The sequence below is a fragment of the Xiphias gladius genome, chromosome 12, assembly GCF_016859285.1.
Source record: "Xiphias gladius isolate SHS-SW01 ecotype Sanya breed wild chromosome 12, ASM1685928v1, whole genome shotgun sequence".
In the NCBI taxonomy this organism is placed as follows: Eukaryota; Metazoa; Chordata; class Actinopteri; order Istiophoriformes; family Xiphiidae; genus Xiphias; species Xiphias gladius.
The window spans coordinates 15,983,658-16,009,719 of NC_053411.1; the positions used below are offsets into that span (position 1 = coordinate 15,983,658).

General features: G+C 42.2%; 1 protein-coding gene across 4 annotated transcripts in view; it reads right to left on the reverse strand.

The window, feature by feature from the left end:
- arhgap36 (Rho GTPase activating protein 36) overlaps positions 1-26,062 on the reverse strand; it is a 64,816-nt gene that overhangs the window by 32,890 nt on the left and 5,864 nt on the right. Inside the window, exon 1 of one of the 4 annotated variants that reach the window (XM_040141516.1) lies at positions 8,650-8,760. The exons of the other annotated variants lie outside the window; for them this stretch is intronic. The gene's annotated coding sequence lies outside the window, so the exon portion shown is untranslated. Of the gene's footprint in view, positions 1-8,649; positions 8,761-26,062 lie in introns of those variants that run through there. 4 annotated transcript variants of the gene reach the window in all.

Below are 26,062 nucleotides of genomic sequence, written 5' to 3' on the forward strand. Positions count from 1 at the left end.
CCCTCAAAAGGCAAAAATCCAAAACATTCAATTACTAATGGCGACTCAGAAGCAATTGTCTTTTTTTTTTTCTTTATGCTTATCTATTCACTGCAGTCCCCTTTTGAGATACAATCACTCTTTGTCTGCTGTCCTTCAGATTTCGGCACAATGAAGGCTAATTTAAATCTCTCCTCCGTCAGTCCGGTCCTTTTTTAAAAGGGGAAGTCCACGCATTTAATACTCAGCATACAACGGACTACTAACAGTTGTGCGATGAACCTTAGAGATGTCAACGGGGGTTATATCGGCCTGGGCGGACAACACACTTCTATCAGAGGGCTATCTTTACAGACCGGGGGTGTGGAGTGTGAAAGCTGTGGGCATTTATCAGGCACGGAAAGTCATTTAAAACTTGATCCGTACCAGCCAACATGAGGCGCAACATCTCGGCCTTTGTGGCGTCAATTTTGAAATCTCTCTCTTGTTATTCTCTAATGAGTCTCCCACCTTTGAAAAACGCAATATTACATTGCTGGTGTACCCCTGTAAGGCAGTTAAAATGGGTCCAACTGTACAATTTCATGCACGGAGTCATAAAAGGAAACACACTGTAGAGGACCCTCACACTGTTACTGTTCATATACACACACGCATACACTCCCATGCGCCGTTGCTTACTTCAAGGCTCTGGCATCTGGTGAAATCCATTCATCACTGATTAAAACACTGCCCCGCAACACACTGGTAAATAAATAGAGAAGAGTTATTTGTAGATTTATTGAAGCATATTTAGATATTCCCTAGTGGACAGTTAGAAATTGTGCAAGTGGTTTTCTTTTTTGTCGTCTGGAGCAGGTTTTTTCTGAAGCAACTACGTATTAAGAAATATGTTTTTTTTAAGGCATTAAAACCTTTGAGTGTATATACCATCTGAACAGGAGAAATGCTTTGATCGGCTGAGCTCCAGCTAATAATGTTTGGGAGACTATGGGTCAGAGCTAAGTCATGGACGGTGGTACCATTTGACCCCCTTTTCCTTCTGCAGTGATCCAGCTTCCCCACAGAGACGATTCTGTTTTAATATTAAAATCTTCATTTGAGCTTTTTCCGCTTCTGCAGCCACACACACACACACACACACACACACACACACACAAGTGAAGCAGGATAATAGAGACAGAATAAGAAGTTTTAATAGTGACTGAGGAAACAGGAAAAACAAAACAAAAAAGAGTGAGGGAGCAGAGGCAGCGTGTTTGATGGAGGGATGCAGCGACCACAGGTTAACTAGATCCAGACAACTGAGGCCTGGTCCTCAGGACTTGTTCAAGCCATCAGACAAAAATGTGTTTTTAATTTTTTCTGTGTGTGCAGTCTGTTGTACCCACTAAGAAATAATGTATTAAGTCTGGGGAATCTTGCAAAAGCACGTAGGGCAAGCAGCCACTAAATCCACAGGGAGCTTTCACCTCATGAAAGAGGGGCTGCACTTGCTAGAGAACTAGAAACTATAATATTCAAACCTGTAAAGATCCTGTGGGTGAGAGGTTTATTTGTTCTGGTTTATTAACTAAAATGACCATTGTTTGCTTCTGCATCTCTGACTCAACATCACCTGCTGGTTGGAGGATTCTGCGCTCTCTCAGCAGTGTCTGAAGAAGTGCTCAGATTCTTTATTCATGTAAAAGTACCGATACAACGATGTAAAATTACTCCTTGGCAGGTTAGACAGGTACCACAGAGACCTAATATTTTACTTTAATATTTGATTTAAGAAAGTGGTCGAAACTGAAGCAGCAGAGGTGGATACATCCATCGTTTTTAGTTCCTTGATTAAAAAACGCTTGATCCTACACTTGAAATTATGCAACATGATAGCATCTTTTTGTTAGACAACGCCACGGACGGTGACATCTGCTTTCACAACCGAGTTTCCTCTTCTGTACGGTACGTGAAAGTACAGCAGGTATCGTTAGGGTTGGGAGGGCAACGGCGTGCACTGTTGGCTGCCACAGTGTCTTTTCCTGACAACACCCACAGGCGTGGCAGGAGTCAGAAACCGTAAATGATGGAGCTCTACATACATCAGAACATGAAATGGGATTGAAGGATTAAAATTCATCATTGTGAAAGCGTTAGATGGTGCCGCGTGTTACCAAAGAACCCCACGTGTGCTTTTTACCTTTTTAACAATTGTATATTCTGTCTTTCCTAATAAATTCAATAAAAACCAGTCCAGGCTTTATACTGCACCTGGAGTCACAAAAGCTGTCTGGTTCCTGCCTCTGACTCCAAGCCCCGACGGAAACTTCCCAGACAATAAGAACGACGCACAGTCGTTCTCATGTTAATATATTAATTGTTATTACGTCCACCTGTGTGTTGCAGTGTGGTAAAATGGTGCATAAGGGTGCCTTTACTGAGGTTAAAGCTGCACTCAATATTCTTACTCATAACTTTATAAATAGTATATATGTGTTTACGTGACCTGGTCGGTTGGTTACATTACCACATGCCAGAAAAACAAGGCTACACTAATCATGTTTGCTGTCAAAGATCATCCTTTGCTAAGACTGGATAACACTGAATAAAAAAACCTCGGCAGTAGCACGTGTTGAGTCAAAAAGCCGCTGAATCCTCTCGGTCACACTGCAATATCCATCTAAAGTATGCTGCAAAATCATTTAGTGCTTACAGATTCCGCTTTTCATTTGTAAGACAAATTGTGTTATTTCTTTTTTCAAATTTTCTCTTTAAAGGCCGCCCCTTTTCCCCCCCTTTTTCCTCCCTTTAAAAGGCACGATCACAGGAACCTTATCAAATCCAATCTCAGAAATTCCCTTTAGATGACCAACCATACACATGTGTACATGCCTTTACATAATCACTCTTTTGTAAACAATCGGCCTCAAGCCTTAACTCAACCTTTTCAAGAATCCTGGCTCAATTACAAGAACCCCTTATACGTATTTCTATGACTGCCCTACCGTACATGCCGTCTCCGTCTGCGTGGATGCATTCGTCAACTTGTGTGTGACTGTCTCATGATTGATCCGGCCTCAGGCCCACAAGGCACAGCGTGATCGGGGAAAATTGCCGTGGCCTTAATGCTAAACAAGACAATAGACTGTGGTAAAACCGGATAAAGGCTGCCACAGAGGGTGGCGAGGTCCCGTCTTCGTTTTTCTAAAAAACAGGTTACACACATGTCTCCCTGTGACACGGTTCAGTGGAAAACAATGCTACGGGAAAGTTGGTTTGTTGTTTAAAATGCCAAGGGTAAGACATTTAGAATAAACTGACTCGCTGTCAGTCTGATTAGAGAAAGTAAACCTGTGCATCATCTATATTTTCTGTCTGTAACAGATTTGCGTGTACATGTGCCACAAAGTGAAATGGCAGGACGTAAGTCTGTTTTTTATTTCAGTGCAACATTCAAAAACTACGCAGTCACACACTGATTCACAAACTGAAACAGATGTGTGCTAATTCTTTTATCTTAGATGGGTTTCCTCTTTATTTAACTGATTGCGCACAGAATATTCGGGTTAATTTTGTTCTTTCAGAGCCCAGATTATGTTTCACGTTACAGGGCAGTGTCATCTCCACAGGCTTCTTTCCCTTGTACGCTAATCCAAACACAAATTGCACAAGCAGGGACCCAGCAAACCGCTTTATCAATTTCACTTTATCAAAGAAATAAATGATGTGTTTGGAGATGTGATACATTTTTGACCGCACTGATGTGGTTCTTCAAAGTTAGGGGCCGTCTCGCCCTGACTTTCAATAATATAAAGAGTAGATTCAACAGTCTGAGTTCAGATCCCGCACCCCCCCTTTAGAGTTTCTGTCCAGTTGTGTGGCTTTAGTCAATAGCAGGAACTAGACAATTCAAACCACATGACAGACAAACCACACAGGAAGCTAAAGAAAAGGGTAGTACAACAAACCAGAACTATGCTTCCCCGAATCATTCAAGTCCTCAAGGTAACAGTGCAAGTAATATGTTAACCGATGTCTCATTTATGCAAAACCACAGAATGTGAGACTCCAAAGGGCCCGGTCATCCTGGAACAGGGCATAGAAATAAGTTAACAAAGAGTTAGGGAGTTGTTGCAGCTGTCCAGAGTTCCAGAAGTTAAAGTGTGGTTCGGCGGCAGATGACTGGCAGTAGGAGCACGTCAAACCGAATAAAAACAGATTAAAAAAAACAACAAATTAAAACAGAATAATCTCAAAAGGTATTGCCCGGAGGGCCGAGATAACATCAGCCTTATTTCCACATACACCTGCCCAACTGTGGTGGAACTGACAGCTGGCGGTCACCAGGAAAATTGAAGGAATCAAACCTCAACCACAACACCCTTTGCTTTCCGTCACACTGCTTCACTATTACACTTCGTTCTACTTCCAGCCTCGTCTCCAGTACGTAACCTTTTGAGAAGGTTTTTGGCTTCTTGTTGTGCATTGACATTAACTCCTTTATTTTTCCGCTTCCCTGGCCATTTTTCAAATCACCATTTGATGTATTTTTGCAATTATTTTTCCGCAGAGCTTATTTCTCCCGTTTTAATAGCTGCTGTTATTGCTAGATGTGTTGTGCGACTGCATCTGTTAAATTGAGTGTTACCCTAATAATGGGGTGGATGTGGTTCAAATTCGAAATGCACCATTTGGAGGGAACCGTCACATAGTCCCGGGAATTGATTTCGTTGAGCTATTAACAACTATTGTTCCGTTGTTGTTGTTGGGTTTTTTTTTTTTCTTCTCCTTCTTCACAACTTCCAGGATGTTCAACCAAGCAACTCGTGACCTCACGCTCATCTCTTCAGAAAATGAGAATGAGATGAGATCTGGACAAAAAGCAGGTCACTGATCAAGGTGAAACCCATTGCAGGAAGATGGGGCGACATGCTAATGTTCAAACAGGAAGGAGACATTGGCATGAGGAGTGACTGCAATCAGGGACATACAAAGGAGCACCTGCCTGAACCAACTGTCTGCGTACTTGTGTTTGCATTTGGGTTTTTTCCTGCACTGCCGTTTTGACTTCTGTACTCATTTATTTTGGCTGCCTGTAAAGAAGCAAATTAGGAAAGTAAACTTTGCATTGAACATGAGCTAAAAGGCTAAGAATGCAGCTAAACATGCATCGGTGAGTGCATGTGTTTTTGTGTGCATTAGAAAGGGGTGTGTTCACACGAGGTTTGTGTGTTTTCGTACCCCTTTCCTGATGAAGCAATACATTAAAAGACCGCTCTGATAGCTAACAGATGCCTCTCTCTCTTTTCGCCTCTCAGTCTCTCTTCTCTCGCTCCCCCCAGATCTCACCCGCTCTTTTTCCTTTTTTTGTTAAATCCCTCCCCCTGCCTCTTAATTCCCTGCCTTCCCTCCTCCGTTTCTATTTCCCCCCTCTGTCTTCCCCCTCTCCGTCAGGCTGCCGTTAATGTGATTGTGTATATTCGTCTCTCCCGCAGGTGCTTGTGTTCCTGTCCCGTGTGCTTTTCATCAGTAGCCTCAGCCTTTCATCCTGTCCCTGCTTCTTGGCAAAACAGTGCAAATGAGAGGGATTGATACCACCCCCCCCCCCACTCTCTTTCATTAGCAAATGGTGACGAGGTGGTATATTTTCCATGAATTTCTGGAATATTTTAATTGTTGCCGTAGACATTTATATGAAAACTGCACTTTTTCGTCACTTTGGGGAATCTGGATCTTTGAGGTGGGTACAGATTTGCCTGTCTTGTTTTGAGGTCTGCTCCCCTCTCGTGGTGAGAGTTAGGGCTTTAGGTTAGGCTGTGGTTAGGCATGGCAGAGATAACTGGATGGGGTTAGGGATTAGTTTGAGTATAGATTAAGCTGAAGGGAAATACATAAGGGGAGTTGCCACACATCTGGTAGATAAAGGGCGTACAAAGGACAGGAGTTTGACACCAGAGATCCAGAAGGGATTCACATCCCGAATCCCTTTTGTGGTCAAGTTTAGGCAACAAAAACACCTTAGTTAAAATGAGTAAAGATCATGGTTTCGAGAAAACACATACTGCCCAGTGCTCCGAGTCACTTTTAACTTTGTGATTAAATACAACTATGAAAAGGTTTTATTGTGCTCTAGTTAATGTGAGTGGATATTGTTTTGCAAGACTGGATATTATAGGTAAAAAAAATGAAAAAAGCTGTCAGTTGAAATTTTACGAATAAATTCGGTATCGATATCTCGCAGCTTGTTAAATACCTTGATTAAAAAAAAAAAAGGTTTCGTTATAATGTCGATAAAAAATTGGAATTCTGTGTGCTGCTGAAAACAAGTAGCCGTCTTGGAAACAGGTTTGTCTACTATGATACAAAACACGGGATGAAAACAAGCTACTGTGGTCATTTCAAATGACCCGTGTGTGTCATGCCGGGCTCTCATGGGGCAGATATTGTGCTGTCTGACCTCGACACACTGTCTTTGGTTATTTATAGTAAAGCAAGATTTCCCATGCGAATCGTATAAAAGTGGATAAAACAAATCGCATCCTCACATACATATTTAAATACATACTGTATATATTTCAATCTTTACAACATCAAAATACTGATGACATGTTAATGCACCAATAATCTAAGATCCAAAAGGAGCCTTTTTAAAAAAAAAAACTTTTAACACCCAAGTGCACTTAACTTTAAATGAAACCGTTTTCATGGTGTTGCTGCATTGTTCAATTCCTCAGCTTCTAACTCCTCTATAAGAAATCTAAATGTCTAAATGTCTAAATTTCCTTGTAGGAAGTCACACTGAAGGCCGTGTGCGCTCTGGCTGAATGGGCTTCCCCGTTCACCGCAGCAAACACGCTATAATATCGCACTTGCCCATCACCTCATTCTGCCCCAAAGGATTTGCTGCTTCGTTGGTGAGGGACAAAAACGTTCACTGCGGGCTCTTTCTACCGAGCCTATATGAAAACTAAAAATACGTCACTAGTGCACAAACTGACCTGCTTCTCCCTTATGCTTCATCCTTCACATCAGCACTTAGGAAATACCTCGGAGCTGCCTGGTCCTGTGCGGCTTTGTGAAATAAGCACAGGCGCATGGCACAGAGTTCAAATGAATAAAGCTGGTGTACACACATAGTGCATGCATAGTGTAGATTATTTCCACCACACAAGCGTGGCACAAGAAAAGGGATGAATTGACTTTGGAAGTCAAAGTGTGGAGAGTGTTGGAAACTCAGCCATATTCTCTCTGTTTTTTTTTCCTTCCCTTTCAGTATTTCACGTGATGGACACACAAGTAACGTACTCGATTCCCGCTGAATGATACTTTGTAATGAGAGAAGATTATCTTCACATTATTCAGCTCGAACATTGTGTTTTCGTTCAATTGAATCAGGGGCTGCTTCTGGTCTCATTCGGATGCTCTGGAAAAAACACATCACAGCGCAGCCTCAAAGACATTAGTATGCAAAGGCACTTACTCATTCACGCCAACACTGACAAGAAAGCGCACACACACACGTAAAACAGAAAGGCAGCACTAATAGGCCCCTTGGCAGTGCCAAAGACTTCAGACTAAGCCACGGAAACAGGTCTTGCGTCGACACAGCAGCCCTGTTGTGTCAGCTCTGACTTAACTGGCATTGCACACGCACGGACACACACTCAGACAGTTTCTGGGGATCACACAGACTCTCTGCTGTCTGGAGCTCAAAGTTAGGGCTGATTAGTGGGATGATGCTAAATGCTTATCTGTGTGTAAGTGTGTTCTGTTAATTTGAGCGTGTCTGATTGCTTGTGCATGCATTTCAGTGTTTATGCTCCATGATGAAAAAGGGTCATATTTAAGGCAGGAAAGCAACAAAACGAGAGAAAATATTAAAGTTTCATGTGAACTTATTCGTGCTTGTTTTCTCAATGAATACCAGCAATTTCCTACATTTTGATTTGCCATAAAAGGTATTGTAGTCTACTTTGAGTTAGTGTAAACCACCTTAGATCTCTAAACCGACTCTTTTGTAGGAACACTTGACCTCATTTTGGAGGAATTAATCCAGTAACCTTGTTTACTACCTTAAAAAGAATGAATGAATAGTGTTTACTAAGTTGAGGAGAGAGTTTCTGTGAGTTGTAAAAAGGCAATAGCTCTTTCCCAAAATAGAGACAGGCTGAAAAAAAATCTTTTGGGTAACTCCTGGACAGATTCTAGGCAACAAAACTATAACAAAAGAATTGCTTTAATTCTCATCACAAAGGATATCATGCTTTTTCTTCAGTATTGGTTTATAATACATTTAACACAGTAGGACTTAGATTCTAATATCCTAGTAAGGCATGAAATTCAGCAAGATTCCTGTTTGAGTCTTAAAACACAAAGACAAGATATAAAGTACAAGATATTTCTGTAGTGTTCTGGTTCAGCCACACACACACACACACACTCACACGCAAGCATAAAACCTGAGCTAAATCCCTCATCCATCAAATTTTTGACATTGAATGAGACAGATGGAAGTCTATAAGAGTGAAAGTCACACAGAAGACAGATAGTGTGTGAGGTGCCAAAGTGAGTTTGAGAAACACACACACACACACACACACACACACACACACACACACACACACACACACAAACACACACGCTTTAACAAACACAGAATCTACACTTGTATTGGGTGTCACTTACTCTCAATTAAAATGCCCTGCAATCGGTCCCTGCAGGTTTCTCAGCCCTGTTATCCAGACTTCGGTTAGAGACAAATATGCATCTCAAGGCTGAGCTGAATGAGAGGACTCGCAGTTAAAGAAGCAAGTGAGCGAGTGAGAGAGAGACAGAGTGTAAAATAGAGAGAAAAAGGGAGGGAGAGAGGGGGGGTTGGGGAGGTCTGAGAAGTGAGTTAGATTAAGAGAGGAGGAGCGCCGCATACTGACTTGACTTCCAGGAGCTGAGCACATAAACACAAGAGAGAACGGAGGAGAGAAAGGAGGGAGGGAAAAGGGAGGGGAAATTGGACAGAGGAGGAAACAGGAAAGAGAGAGTGAGAGGATGAGACAAGAGAGGGCGGAAGAGGAGGAAGTACAGAACACCAGTAGGAGGTAAGGATGGAGGGAAGGAATGAGAGAAGAAATTAAGGAGGGAGAGAATGGGGAGATGAGGAAGTAAAGAGAGACATAAGGAGGTAGGAGGAGGAGACAGCCAGAAAATCGATATAAGATAAGGAAAGAGGGAAACAAGTAGCTGTGAAGGGAGAGAACAAAAAGAAACAGAAGGTAAAAGGAGTGACTGAAGGTGAGGGAAGGGAGTGAAAGTAAAGAAGGAGTAAAAAGAGGTTAGGAAAGAAAAAAGTAAGGGAGAAAATCAGGTAGGAAGGGAGAGAAGGGAAGGTAAAAGGTAGGGAAGGAAAGGAAAGAGGGAGCTGGAAAAGATGTTACAAGAGAGAAGGAGACAGGATGGGAAAACAGGAAGAGGGATGCAGAGAAGACAGCAAGAATGGATTGAAGGAAGTAGTGAATAGATAAAGAGGGAAAGAGGGAAGGTAGGAGTACGGAAGGAAAGAGGGAGCACAAAAGTGAGCTAATACAGAGGATAGGGAGTTACATGAAATTGGATAAAATTGAGTAGGCAAGTAGAGAAGGAAGAAGCATGGAGTAGATGAAAGGAGAAGGAAGGGAAGGAAAGAAGGGGGGAGGGAGCAAGAAAAGGGTCTAATACAGGAAATAAAGAGGTTAGAAAGGAACATAGGGGCTAGGAAATAAGAAAATGACACCGGGAAGCAGAGAAGGGAAACAAAGGAAAATAAGAGGGTGAGGAGGAGGGTGGAAAGGAAGGAATAGGGAAGGGAGAGAAAAGGAGTAAGGATGGAAGGAAGGAAGCTAATAAGGAGAGAAAAGAGAGGTAAAAGAAGGATGGATGGAAGGAGAGGAGGCAGCAAGTGGGTCAAAATGTAGATGTAACTGAGGAAAAGGAGGTAAAGAATCAAAGAAGGAGAGAAGGGAGAAAAACGTACCGAAGGAGGTTAAAGGAGGGAAAAGGGTAGGGGATAAGAAAATGAGGTAGGGACTGAAGAAAGAAAGGGAGACAGGGAAAGAAATACTGACAAGAAAAGACAGAAAGAAGGAAGTGAAGGAGGTTAGGACAGAGAGAAAGAGGGAATAGAGAAGGAGAGGTAAGGAGGGAGGGAGAGAAGGTGAGTGGGAGGAAGATTAAAACCACAGGATAAAAGCTCTATAAAAAGGACAGACAGGAGAGAGACGCTGAGAGAAAAAAACAGAAGTAGCAGAGGAGAGGAGGAGGAAAGGTGTTTAATTGGAAGAAGAAAAAGTATGAAAGAAAAAGGAGAAGGATGATATATTTGGCCATCTGAGGGCAGTGGAGTAAGCTGAAAACATAATATGTAAAATTCTATCACTTTATGAAAAGCGGGACAAAAAAGGCAAAGTTGTTGGCCAACAGTTGCCTTTTCACACATTCAGCAGGTAATGCAGCAACATTACCACTATTTTGAAGTCCTGTTTCTGGCCACCACATTTAGTCCAACATTCACTCTCCTTTTAGCTCAGTTTTAGTCTCCTCCAACTCCCAAGGGAAGTATCTGGCTCTTTTAGCTGCTAAATGCGCCGCTATGTTCACCAGCTAGCTACTAACTTTGTCTGTCTGCAGCTGGAAGCTCCGCTGATGAGAGCTGACAGGGACATAAACTGTATAGTTGCGGGCAGTAAAACCAAAACAATGACCAAAATAGCTAAAATGCTTTTAGCGTTTTGTTGATGTAAAAACGTAGATTTGTGCAGCTTTAACAAGCATTAATTGATGACCTCAGGAAATTTTCACCACATGGATGAGCCCTGATGTGACCTCTAAAGTCTCCCTTGAGATACTCTCTAATGAGAGACAGTACCCTAGTAAAGCACCAACTAATAGAAGCGTTTATGGCTTCTATAGTTACTTGGAGCACTTTTCGCGTTTTTGCGGGATCCATATAATAAACGGGAGAAATTATGGAAAACAAACTCAAGTAATCATCATCTGGCTCATTTTGGAGTCTGAATGTTTGCTTGTAAGTTAATGAACTGACAAAATGCTGCAGGAGAATCCAGATTCCCTCCTACAGCTGTGTGAGTGTACATACGCGTGTGTGTCGAGAACAAGCCTTGAAAAATGTCCATCAGCACGCCAGCTGTGTGGCCCAAAACAGCAGCATCTAAAATGGATGACACTGCGACCTTTTGACCTCTCGGGCCGACCCCGCCTGGGTTCAGATTTCATGACCCTGATTATTTAACAAGGGCAGACAGTTCTAAGGAGAGATAAACAAGTCAAGAATCGCTCTGAGACAACACAGTTGCAGCACAGGGGACGTATCACAAATAAACATAACGCTGAAGACAGACACAGAGGGCGAGGGCTCAGCACAAAAACAAATGAAAACCAGAGCAACATAAAATCAGACCGTTCAAAAAAGATTCTTAATATTTAACCTGACAGCCTGTTCCTCAGTCTTTTTACTGAAGTTTAATGTACTTGTGAACTTAAGACCTCCCTGCAAATTTCAATATTTACAGCTTCTTGATCTTCTTGGAGCTGAAATCAGACTGAAAACGATGCAGACTTTGCTCTTACTTTTTCACTTTGGCATAGTATCTCCACAGGTTGCTCTTGAATCTGCCACCGCTGGCCTGCTCCACCACGATCTCCTCTGAATGTGACTCTGATGTCAGAGTCACATTTTAGTCACCTAATGTATGCATGTGGTTTAAAGAGTTTCCCCAAATATTCTTTACAGTCATTTTTTTTTGCCCATGACCAAGCCGTGCATCAGTCAGGGTGAGCAGGCCCAGGGCTACTATCTGAGGAGGCCAAGATCATTTCTGTCTTGAAATTTTGGAGGCTTTAACGACCTGAGGAGATATAGTGTTTAAAGGGGCCAACAGTTAAACCATCATGCAGTGGTTCCCAATCTGGGGGACATGGCTGCATCATAAAAATGTTGTGACGAAACATACTGTGGATTTGCCACTAAAAAAAAGTTGTCTTTAGTTGTTGCTTTTGTGAAATACTGCATAGTTTTATCTCTCCTGGCCTCAGAGAGTCAAATAATATCACAGACTTCTTTTTTTACGAGTTTCTTGAAGTGGTGAGTTTCTTTATGGGAGTTTGGACTCATGACTTATTATCTCTAAGATCCTGGCTATAGCCTTTATGAGCGCCTGAAGATTGCTTTTCCGTTGTTTGAAGATTGCACTGATTTTCGTCTCTGTGTTGAATTAACACAGAATAACTACAATCAAAGTTATTATATTTGTCATATATTTACCATATTTATCAAATTTGATGAAAACATTTGTTGGCATTTCTGTCTTTTCTGTCAAATACTGAAGAAATTGTCTTAAAATAATCATTTGAAAAACATTATAAAAGTACCGTGAATCATCAGACTCCAGCCTTGCTGTTGCATAATGTAGAAATGTGCTTATTACAGTAGAAATAATCTTGACCTTTGACCCCCGGCCTGTCCTTTTTCCATTGATCTCATGGATATCGTATGTTGCTCGGTGTGTCTGTGTTGTGTGTGTCAGCTTATTCTCCGTCCCCCCTTCCGGCTTCACCCCGTCATCTTTGATCCTGCCAGCGTCCTGTAATGGCACCATACATTTCCAGGTCAAACGTCATGTGCGGAGCCGCACGGTTGTATAACTCACGTCCTCACGCTCATGTGCTGACTCTGACTGCGGGCCTTAAAAACAGGATGGATGATGAACAGACAGCTCACACCCACAGTACACGCCGGTGCAGCAAGGACACCCATGGCAGGACAGCGTGCGGCACTTCATTGACTACACTGCCACCTACAGTCTAATCAATGGACGCCCGGAGAATAGATGCACAGAAAAACAAACCACGCTTCAGCAGCCCTGTAGTCATTATTCTTTGGTTTCCAATTAGTCTAAAATAACACTTTGTATCTCCAGAATGTCATCTTTTCAGGAGCGAAGATCGGCAGCCTTGAGTTGAGCTTTGTGACAATGCATTTTTTCAGATAATCCAATCATTTTCTTAAAGCCTAAAAGGCAGGGGGCAGGAGGATTTCTCTCATGTACTCCTTAAGCTTGTCAGCAAGACGGAAAAACCACCAAACAGGCGGTAGATGTGTTTTTTGGGGGGGTTTTTTTCCTATAAACAACAGCGATAACGTGCCAGGACACTTAATTGGTTTCTGCTCCTTTTCCTGCATTTTTAAATGAGCCTGGATCTCACATTAAAGCTGAAGGTGCTCACTTGTAATCTACGCAGAGATCATATTTTCTGTCTCTCCTCAGCTCTGAGAGAGAATAGAGGCTGAAAGTAATTTTTTTTTTTCTTCTTCTTCTTTTTTGCTGCACAGCGATGCGTCCTGTCCAGATGCGTTGTGAAAATAACGACTAACTGAAAGAGTCAGCGGTCACTGTTTCTTTGGTAAAGTTTTAACTCTGACTACAGTGACAGAACACCAGGCTGTTTTTGGCATAAAACGACAAACACTTAACGATTCTTTGTCACTGACATTTCACTTTAAAGGAAAGGTTCACAATTTTTCAAAGAAGTCCTAAAATAAGAGTCAGGTACAAAATATGATCTTTGAAACAGGTTCTCTTTACTGTGAACATTTCTCTTGATTATATTAGCCATTACGAGACATCCCCCATTTTAATGTAAGTGATTAGGGGGAAAAAAATCCACATTCCTCCCTCCATGCAAAAATGTATTCAGAGCATTATTAGCATTAGTAGAGTGTCATGATTCTGGCCAACTGATAAATGTAAATATAATAATCACTCCCACTTTAGCTCTGTTGTGGTCTCTACCAACTCCTGACGGAAATATCTGAATTTTTAGCTGCTAAATGCTCCTCTACGTTCACCAGCTAGCGTAAAGTGGGCTTTTAGAAAGGGTTTTGGTTTTTTTTTGCTCACAAATTCATTTGATGCTAAACCAAAAAAAGGAAAAGCTGCTGCAAAAAACACAACCAATGAGCTGAGGGACGTAATAACACTGTGTAGTTCTTAGGGGAACCGCAAAGCCGCGCTTTAACTTTCTGTGGATTGATCACTATAAGCGAAACCTTTCACATTACACATAGTCATCCATTGTTAATATAAAAATATTGATTAGAGCATCTTGAAGCCTGTAAAATTACTGACCTACAAGCTACTCATCACTGCATGTGATTTCTTAGTGCTCTTTTATGGACACACACACACACAACAAAAAGCGACATTTACGCTCTCAGCTTGCACCGGCTCCTGACTAGATGTGTGTGTGCAGAAGTCTGAAGCTATTGCTGCTGCACACACACACACACACACACACACACACACACACACACACACACACACACACACACACACACACACACACACACACACACAGTGATATTTATAGAAGCAAAACACGCCTGGGGCAGCAGTAAATGTAGTGTTCATGAATAGAAAGTTACCTGCACTGAGGGTTTTGGATCACTGTTCTAATGCTGCTGCGTGACAGAGCAAGTGCTGTGTGCATGACCACGCACATAAAACACTCACTGAGCAGCAAAGAGCCAGTAGCTAAGAACGTTGCTTACTCTCGGATTTGTTTATTTATTTTTGATTTTCATTATTTCGGCAACTTCTTTCATACTGAGTGAGAATTTATTTGGCCAAAAAAAAAAAAAAAAAAAAAAAGCCCTGGGACATAATTTTATGGCTTGCAGCAGCAGGGTCGAAGTACACGCTTAATTCAACTTCATTCTTTATTTCTACAGAAGGACTAGACTGGATAGGTCGCTGAGTCCATCTCTATCAGTGGATAGTCAGAAGCACGAAGGGTCTCTGAGATAAGGAATTATTGTCTCCGAAATTACAGTCAGATGGGGTGGGTCAGTACGTGGGACAACCAGAGAGCGTTTCACAGATCGATAGATAGCCGAGTGTTGCTGAAGGACGTGATAATGTCTGATACTGGTTTACACACTCAGGCATACGTGGAAGTAGGTTTTTTTTTAAAAGGGTTTAAAAGGGTTAGGTGGTAGCTGTGGAGTTCGCTGGATTCGCTGAAGCGTAGCTAGCATGCTACCTGTCAGTAAGCACCTTCCTAGCTGGTTATAAGTGTCTTAGGTCTGCTTGCGTTTTGCCCCCGTGGAGCCTTCTCTTCCTCTTCCACACAGCCTCATTGGGCTCCTCTTGCTAAAATCACCATGTCGCATATTACTGTGTGCCTTTCCCTCTTTTTTTGGTGTTTGGCTCTTTCTCTGTTTGTTTCTCAGAGAATTTGGAAAAGGAGAGGAGGAAATGCCAACACCAACAGAGGAAACAAGATTCCAGCGAGGACATTGATAACAAGTGTTTCTCACTCCGTCTCTCTCTTCTCTAAACAGGACGTTCACTCCCATAACCGTCGTCATAATCATTATCACCATCACCGTCTGACAGCATCCAGCCTCCTAAAACATCCTCCTCTCTTAATTTCTATATTATATATATAATTTTATATATTTGGTGTGACCAGCCTTTGCCTTGTCTTCTGTCTCTTCATGTAATCCCAGGCTGATGATGTAGAGACCAGGTCTCTGTGAGGGCCAGACCATCCGCCGCAGGACTACTTGTTCTTCTCGTCACTGAAGACAGTTCTTCGTGACTCCGGCTGTATGTTTGGGCTCTTCATGCCCCAGAATCTGGGACCTGTCTCTGACGGCACTGCGGGATGGATAAGAATCGAAATATCCAAAGTGGTGGACCAACCAACATTTCCAGTGCTAAAAAAAACCACCAACCTCTCTAACCAAACAACAACAGGATTTTGCCATTATGTACTTCCTGTTTCTTCTATCACTTGCTCTTCTGATCTTGTTTCAAACCTCAGCACGTATTTATAGCAGTCAAAATATTCTCTCCTTAACATTGCATGGTCACAGAACAAGGAATAGGGAGACAGAGATAAGAAGCAAGAACAAAACAGAGAGTATGTATAAAACTCATGTCAGTGAAATTACAAGTTGTAAAAAGGTGATTCATGTTTTTTCCCTTTTAAAAGACAGGCTGTTATTGTGTCTCCCTTGGGTCTTTACTCCTAAAATCAACTCAACAAGTCGACAGAACAAAGAGCTGATCTTATTTTGAAGAACTCTTTAGGGAATCTGACTTTTGGAAAAATATAGCAAAGCCCGTTTTCAGTAATCACACTCTCATACGGCTCTCCCAGAAAGAGAAGGCACAAAATCACAATGTTGTGTTTACTTTTTGTGCTTTAACTCAACATAATAACGGATGTGTTGAGCAGATTTCAGTCCAAGTTCACAGAGCCTTTGTAAGATTCCAAAAACATGTACTACATCAAAAATCTTGCAGATACACAACTGTTTGACATGCAGAAAGACAGAATACACTGTTTCAGTGTGTGTCTGCCCAGTATGTGCATGAATGCAAATTTGTATTAGCCCCATGTATCAGACATCTTGTACAGATTACTCAGATAATCATCTGTGTGTTTCTCTCTGCTTGAGCCCATCCTCCCAAGAAAAACACAACAGCATGAGTCATTTATCCTAATACCTAATATGACCTGTGTCTATGAGTCTTGTTTGTCAGTAGCAAAAGCTGAAGTAGCGTGACGTTGATTTAGAGCCGTGAAAGTTCAGATTTAGGAAGGTGAAGTGGATTAATGGGGTCAACAAAGCTTGTGACATTATCACATGAGACCACAGTTACTTGTATTCTACTAGACAGTCAACAGGCAACAGGGATTTCTAAACTTTAAACCTGCAAAAAACAGATTTTTTTGGATTTGTTATTTTTTTGGCCAATTGGGTGCAGCAGAAACAAGCTGTGAGCACGACACATTAGCACCTTCTATGTTGATGTGATGAACTTGTTGGCGGTTGCTTATTTACACATCCAGCAGTTATCATTCATTAGGAGTCGTGTTCCTGGCCAACTAGATACTATTCACTTTTCTTTTGACTCTGTTTTGGTCTCCACCAATTCCTGAGGGAAATATCTGGCTCTTTAGCTGCTAAATGCTCCACTGTGTTCACTGTGGCTACTCACTAAGTTTGTCTTTCTGCAGTTTGGTGGTGGGCAGGTGGTACACAAGGGGTTCATTTGAGCATTTTTGCCAAAAGCTGCTGCTTGCCGTGAATTGAAAAAACAGTGATCCACGGTAGACTAAAATATCCGAAGAGCTGAGGGAAGCAGCAGAGCTTGGTGGTAATTCTTGTAGGTTCATAACTACAGGCGACTCCTTTGACATTACAACAGTCATTTGATCTGTTAGTGATATTAAAAAATATATTGATTAGTGCAGTTTCAAGTGACACTCTCTCTAAAAAGTTATTTTTTTGTTTTTGTTTTTTAGACCACTTAAAACAAAGCCATGTCCTCTTGTGACATGTCTACAAGTTCTGTTCAGTTCAACCAAAGCTGATTTTTCTTTCTTATTTTTTGGAATCATTTCTTTAAAGGCCTGAAACACCTAAATTATCCAGTAATTCACAAGGAAAAAAACCCTATGAGGGTCCTGACCATAAAATGTGTAACCAAACCACTGGTCAGGATGACTGGTAAGCATCTCAACTTCTTTCTATATAAAAAAAAAACACTAAATTTTTTTATATAGATTTTTTCAGCTGCAGCTAGACCTCTGGCACCTGGCTCCAACAACTGAAAAACATGTTGTAAAGTGACCAGCTCAAACTCAAAATCAGGGTGTAAACATGTTTCTTCGGAGCCCGTTCCTCCAACGCCCCTTGGCTGAACGTGGACCAAGGCCACAGACCAGCTCCCGTGCTGCTAATCATTAGCCGACTGTGACCTCTGATCTCCTCCCGAAGCAGGGTAGAGGAAGAAACTGCCCCTGCAGCCACTGATAAACTGTCACGTTATTTCTGCTGAAGCATTTTGACGACTTCCACTGAGTTTAGCGTAAGTGTAAAAACAGTCCGAGACGTTAGATTACAAAACTGACCAGGTCACAGAGCAACTGATTCACCGCTGGAAGGTCATAAAGTAAATTCTATTTTATTTTTAAAGGGATAAACATCAAAAGTCCGTTGTGACCTTTCTTACAGCAGCAACTCGGAAATTCCACAGCACGCATCGGCAGGATTTTTATATTTAAGAATTCCTTTTAAAAATCTGATTACAGGAAGAATGTCTCACTTCAAAATGATTATATGATGATTGAAAGGTCACACTGAAAAACAAATATAGAGAATAGACTCCTACTGCTGTGCATTTTAGAGGAAACACCTGCATTATGTAATGTAAAAGAACCAGATTGTTTTAAGCATTGAGGAAAAAATAAAAAAAGTGGAAAATGGACCAGTTCGGCTTGTTGACATGAAACCACGCCATTAATCCGCGGCAGGTTTGTTTGTTCTCTCGTCATTACACAATGTTCTACATCTTTTTTCGCTCGCAGTGCTGAAGCCCCCCCCCCCCCCCCGGAGAACAGAGGCGAGAGAGAGAGGAATCGGCTTTTTCAGAACACATGATGCAGTCACCATCTGCTTTTGTGGCTGTACGACACGCGTCGGTTGTTGTGGGGATGTACTGTAGCACGACAGTGTACAACGGTACATTTTGTTTGGGTCGGACAGTATTTACTCTCTGTAAGGTCATATGAGGCATTCGTTTTTGTTTTTTTTTACCCCTTTGATCCTCTATGCTTTTCCTAGTTTGTTGTATTTATTGCGACAGTGATATAAACCGGGGGAGAAGAGGCGGAAGAGGAAGGGAAAAAGCAGAGAGGAGAGGACAAACAAGCAGCATGTTCCTGTATTTTTAGGAGACACTTCTGCAAGTAAAACGACATCTAGATTTCATTAAAATCAAGCTTAACACATACACACACAAATCCAGGGAGAAGGGGAATTGATTTCTTTGGATTTCACTGGTAGAAGCAGACATCAGATAATCTATATGACCTTTGACCCTACTGGCCCCCCAGGTTCATCCGATTCACACAAACACAAAAGAAAGGAATCAGCACGTTAACTAGAGCAGAGACCCAAATGTGTTGTGAAAATATAACACGCCGCCTTGTATCAGATGCTTATTGCAAGAGGTTACTTTTCGTGCGCAGGCCCTTTAAAGTAGCAACCAGCAGACAAGACAGGCTGACCTTTGAACTCCAGACACACCACGGTAACACAGAACTGACCCGATTATAGGAGGCTGAATGGAGCAGAACACACACACACACACACACACACCCTTTACAATACATATAACTTTGTCTCTGATAAACATCCAAGTTCACAAATCCCAAACACAAACTTGACCCATTTAAAACTGTCCATCTTACCCCGAACGACTTATAAAAAAAAAAATAAAAAAACTGCATGAATACACAAGCGCACGCAGGCGCACATACACACTTGAACGCCCACCACACACATTCATAGAGGAGGAGGGATAAGGAAAGAGAGAGTCGCGGGAAAATCTCTGAAATCCCCTCCAATTATGAGCTTAAATTATGAGCAATTAAAATCATAGCTGGGATGAACAAGGCTGTATCGTCCTCCATCTCCCATTTCTCTCTTGCTCCGACGGACGGTTTAGAGACACAGACGAAACAGGGTTCATGTAAAGCTATGAGGGTCAGGCAACTTTTTCACTTCATTCTCATCTGCACTTCTTGCAATTGCCATATTGTTAGTTCATTGCATATGTTCATTCATTAATACACAAATCGAGATGTAATTTTGGTTATTTTTACTCTTGTAACACCCTTTCTCAGTATCATACGCAGTGACTTAAAACGAGGGTGACAGAACAAACTCAGATATGTGCATTTATAGTACACCGATGGCATTTCATTGGATTTATTGGTTTATTTAACGAGAAAAGCGCACATTAATAAGCACCGCTGTAAATTTGCCAGAGTTAGTGAAAAGGTTTTTTTTTAAATCAGTCGCTGGACAGATGCTGTACAGTCAGTGAGTCCTCTGAACTGAAAGACAAAATGATCCCCGGCGGTCTCCAGTGTCAAAAGCTGGACTCTTTTCACATAAACAACCCTGTCTCCTGGGAAATTAAGTGTATGTTCCACTATTTTGCAACAGCAAATGTGTTTTGAGCAGCCAGATTATGTTTTATGTTAATGCAATAAGTACATGCTGTTAATTTACTTTCCCTGCGGATCTGAACCCCGGTCTCTCTGCTGCGCTTTGACAAGCCTCCCTCAAGCCCGACCAGCTCCTTGCGACTCGGCTGCCGAGCACGCAGGGACAGCGTTCTAAGTCACTAGGTGTCGCCGATAACAGAAGTCGTAAGGTTAAAGGAAGTGTCGTGCTGGTGACAGCTCTGACCCTACCAGCCCCGGACATGACCATCCATCTTAGGATGAAAGCCGTGTTGGGATGCGTGCACCGTTTTGCGGGCAGGGATCCGTCCACAGGGAATAGCCAGGAAATGTGAAAAATGCCAACCAGGGGCTTTGACAATGGAGCCCTGCTGTCTCCGACATGGAGGACGACGTGTCCTGTATCCTCTGAACTGACACTGTCATCTGATATCGACTAATGAAATTCGCTGCTTTGTTCCTGATTTTTCTCAAACCGGTTTCTTTACTTCAGCTTCTGTCAGTGCTTTACTCCATTTTCCAGAATTCCTTTTGACAACCATTCTGTGCAAAAACCAGCTTCTGCACTGAATCCGTCTGAATACAGCAACTCCTCGTCCCGTCTGTCAGAATTAAGTCGCGGAAGGTCCCATTCCTATCCGCTTCCCATCTCTGACGGGTTTCCCGCTGCTTGTGTAACACCGCTTGGTCACATTAAGAAGTGGATTTTCGAAAAGATAACATTAACTTGGAATGACCGAGGCCAGAGCAAATCTTCTTAGAACCAAGACCACTGCTCACAGCACAGTTTAGAAAGCACAGCTTACTAAAGGCAGGATTTAAAACGCATGATGTAATGTCGTGGTTTCCAGTAATATTCTGCCCCGTCTCATTTCATTTTCACGGTAACTCAGTCGTGTAAGAAATCAAAAATGAAACCTGATTCTTGGTGGTGGTGTCAGAAAAAAACCGCATCATTTTCAGACCTTGCCAAAACATATTGTGCACTGAAATTTCTTTAGATTTTAGCCTAAAAACAGATAGAACATTCAGGTACATTTAAAAAGGAGTCTACCGTTGTTGCAAATTGTTCATCATGATGATAAAATACATCACCCAACGTAATCAAATAGCTTGACCGCCACAAAAATTCTTCACTATTCTGGACCTTTCCTGGGCAACATCCTAGGGTGAGAGGAACTTTGTTATTAGATGGTTCTGCTGAATTAAGAAATATGTTCAATGCCAACTTTTTTTTCTGCCATAGTTTTTAACATTCTTGATTTCTACAATGTCTGTATATGGTTTTGTTAAAAAACAAAATTATGGTTATGGAAATAAAGTATGTTTAAAGTATGATTAAGTTTAGATTTCATTCTCTTGGAAAGATCGACGCTATGGTTAAAAAAAGGTTTGAGACGAGCTAGGGTCTCTGTTTTCCTGCATACATTTCAGATGCAGTAAACGCTTTCCTCCACACACTTATCTGTGCCCACGCGGCTTCCTGCACCGAATGTTGGCGCTGGATACAAATTGTGAGATGCCACAATGTCCCGATGTGAAAAGTAATTTCTGGGGACACCGGGCTGAAAAAAGTGCGTCCCGAATCACCTCTACTGTCTTTTCCTCTGGTCTACATTTCTCTACTGTCCACACGCCCTGCTGTTGATCCATCGGCGGAAAAGTTTTAGAAGTTTCTATGGATGTTACGATCCATTTTTGTGGCAGTGATTCTGGGTCTCCAGCTGCTGTCCCTCACAAGGAAGCAAACTAGAAACATTTCAGGGCTTAAAGCCAGTGAGTAGTTGGCACTCAAAACTTAATTTTTTTTTTTTTTAGTGGAGTATTCCTCTAACATGTGGTTTTCCAGCATTATCCCTTTTTACAGCACCGTCTTCCTTCACATCCATACATTCAACACAGCCCAGAACGATGCACTACTGTATCAACTGCCGGTCAAGGGGCTTTACCAGAGGGCACCTCAGCATTCTCCCAGGCGCCGAAAAGTGAAGTGGCTAAACTACCGTCGGGCTTCCAGGGGGTGTCAGAGACGGCCTGCTGTGCGAGCAGAGGTCTAGAACGAACCTCCGGCCTCGGATGTCAGTCAATCCGGCAGCTGCTGGCGCTTGCTGTCGACCCGCCGAAGACCCGTCATGGAGTCTAAATGCGGACGTGCGCACAGAGCTGGCAAGGCCGACGCAGATGCACGCGGGCCGATACATGACGATGGATACGTGTGAACAGACAGAAAGGCCATGCCTCTCTTCACTTTTCTCCGTTTGTGAGTTAAGTAAAAGCAGGTGTGGTTCTCCAGTGACTGGATTTCTGACTCAGTTCACACAATATAAACACAAAGACAGAGCATCGGAGTGGGAAGGGAAAAAAAGATAGCAACACTCATTTTCCACTGCTTTCTTTCCTGCTCCTTGCTTCAGATTTACACGGAGACGAAAACACTCTGAGGGTTAAGATGTGGGAATCTCTGTGGTTCTTCTTCTCATAATTCAAAAAAGGTCTTCCAGGGACAGTGGTAAGCTGTTTACACACATACAGACGGTGACAAATTAAAGTAAAAACCTGAATAAATGAGTCACTGAATGGTTTGATGACTATGAAAATGATGTGAATCATACGCTGTGGCCCTCGCAGGAGCTCAACCCAGTTGGACACGGGGGAGATTTTGGACTGACATGTTAGACAGCGCTCTCCGCCACCGAATGAGGGAGTAGATCTGGGAAGAATGGCGCCCCAACCCTCCAGTGGAGCCCCAGAGACTTGTAGAGTCAACGCCAAGACGCATTGAGGCTGTTTCATGGCGGCCCAACACCTTACTAAGACACTTAATGGTTGTGGTGGTGGTTTTTACCTTTCATTTGTCAACCGCCTGTAGGAGCGCATGCAGAAATCACATGCACATGCAAATGTGGTTATATTGCGGGGTATGTCCGAGCGCCCGTGTCGTGCATTTACATACGCATGCATGCACACATTTTTAAAAAACCACACAACACAGATGTTATCTGGTCTTTCCAGAGCAGAGAATGAATAGTGTCACTTCAGATACTGATTAACAAGCTGCTCGACTATTTCCCCCACTCTAAACACATGCAGCACTCAACTTTCACTTTTACAGTCAAGTCAATTTTATTTATATTGCCCAATATCACAAATTTGCCTCAAGGGGGGCTTGACAATCTGTAGAGCACACGACACACTCTATTCTTAGACCCTCGATTCGGATAAAGAAAGGAACTTGACACAAGAAAGAAAGAGAAGAACATCTTTTTAAATACTCCATTGCAAGTAAATGTTATGCATTCATCTTTTACAACAAGTAAATTAGAATTAGCAGCAAATTTTCCTCAAATATCAAAACGGAGAATGAAGTTTAGATGTGCTGTCAGGTAGAAAGAGGAAAAAGGAGTTATGGTGAAAAAGAGGTTAAAAGATCATTGGTTCCTAGTGGCGATGTAAAGCTTAAAAAATAAAAACACAAACACATAGTTTCACTGTTAAAAAACAAGGCTTGGTAATGTCCTAGAACAGCTGGGCACTGTAGTTTTTACCAAACATTTATCAGAGGGGAGTCAGTAGTGTTTTTACAGTAGCAGGACAGCATATGTGGGGTAAACTCAAATTAAAACGCCAGTGTTCATGTCACCCAGTGCAAAAGTGTGGCTCTCTGATGCGTTTTCAGTAGTTTCTGGAGAAGGATTGAGAGGAATAAGATACGCAGACAATGCTTGTTAGTAGGGTCGGTTCATTTGGTCTTTCTTGACAAAAATACAGCTTACAGCGAAAAGGCTAATCAGCCAGACAGTTTTATGGGAGTTTTATTATCAATAAACCAAGAGTCTGTGAAACTATTTCGTGCCTACATGTCAGGAAGCCAGAACATGCCACAGTGGTAAATCTGTCAGGCTGCCACATGGCAATGGCAAGACACACTCTCAATGACTCACTCTCTTCTCCACGTGGGGAGAAAATCTTCTCCTCGTAAACAAGCTGAAAGAATAATAATAAAAACGTGGGTCCTGAATTCAAGAGGTCTAACAGTCCTTCCAGGGTATGACACGCACACACAAAATCTTTTCTAATTATGCTTAATGCGCTTAAACGGCCACAAATGTGAGTAGAAGTCAAGGATCTCGCAGACAACTTTCAACTTGCAAGAAGATTAAATGCGACCACTGCAGCGCTCACAAAGATTCTGCTGTCACAGGTCGTCTGGAGCCCGACCGATACATCAGCCTGGCGAACTTTACCGGCCAGCGTCAGCTCATCGCAGAGAGATTCATATACGGTCACCAGCACTTCACTAATCCCAGTAAATAAAAACAAATGGAAATCTTTCTCTTATCTGGATGAAGACTGGGCCCTGCAGCTGGAATTACCCGCTCTACGTTGGTTATATAATTCCAAGCACGAACGATGGGAGATTACAGACTGTTTATGAGGACACCCTGAAGGCCCTGGCACTCGCTCACAAACCACTGCTGCAGCCGCAAACAGGCACAGGCACAGGCACAGGCACACACACACACACACACACACACACACACACACACAAAGACAGGCACACACACACACACACACACACACACACACACACACACACGGGCGGCTACCTTCACCAGATGCACAGGATCACACTGAAGGCGTCACCGGAGAGACAGAGCGCAGAGAATTGATTAACATAAAGGTCAAAACAGCAGTTTGAAATTACGGAGCGGTGGAGGGAGGTCAACATTGCTGGAAATCAAACCCACACATTTGAATTTGCACTAAAAATTAAAGTGTGCAAAAAAAAAAAAAAAGCTCAGGCATGGGTACCTCTGGGGCGACTAACAAACTGACAGTGGCGAAAAACAGCCTCCTCCATTATCAGGTTTTACAGACGATACTGAAAAGTTTTTCAAACTATTGTAACCGACCGACTTCTCTCGACAAGCCGACGGGGACATTTAGGAAAATCACAGAATAGGTAGCGCTCTGATGAACAGGGGACGGAGGCTCAGCACGAGCACCATCAGGTTCATTCTGGATGAAATTTAAAGTCACATCTTATCTCACATGAACTGCTGTCACTATAGATTTTTTAGCCATCGTTATAATCAATGACTTATCTCTTGTGGAAACACTAATGAATCGCAGTTCGCTCATATCTCAGGGAAATCAATTCCCTAGGTCGACATGTTCCCGGAGATTCTCTTTGCTGCAATTTAAACGGGCATCTAATACTTTATTGGATAGTAAGATTTTATCACCTTGTCATTCTATTAGCTTTCAACAACTACATATCCCATGAGTCTTAGCCTCCAACACACTGTCAAAGCTTCATGGGACTTATTACAGTTCCACTGTATCATTATATATATTTTTTTCAATTTAATCTTTTTTGAATGAACAATGGTGGCAATACTGAATCATATGTTTTTCCTTATTGTGAACAAATCCAATGAAAAAAACAAAACCATCAATGAATTGATCTTGAGAAGTATTACCTGTGTAGCCAAAGGCTGATACATCTAATCCCTCTTTGAACACACACACACACACACACACACACACACACACACACACACACACACACACACACACACACACACACACACACACACACACACACACACACACATACTGTAGTTTGTGTTGACTCAATGTCACATACACTGTCCTGCTGCTGGAAATACTCACTACCACACCAAATGTGTATTAATCCGCAGTGGAAAATAGTTCCCAACAAATGTACCATTTAGTCCTGTTTGAGTGAAGTTAGCTTAAAAACTACAGTGCCGAGCCGTTTTAGGAAATTGCTGATCCTTTAAAAAAAAAGAAAAGAAGGAACTATATATGAATTATTGTGTTTAAAAGAGACCTGGTCAAGATAGCAGTGTAAAAACGTTGCAGGCAAAATTAACAACAGTCTCAAAATTCAGCCAGAATGATCAACTTCAACTTATCAAGTGTCTGGAGCAGAAAAAAAGAAATTGAAGGTTGGGCAATCAAGACCAACCACAAA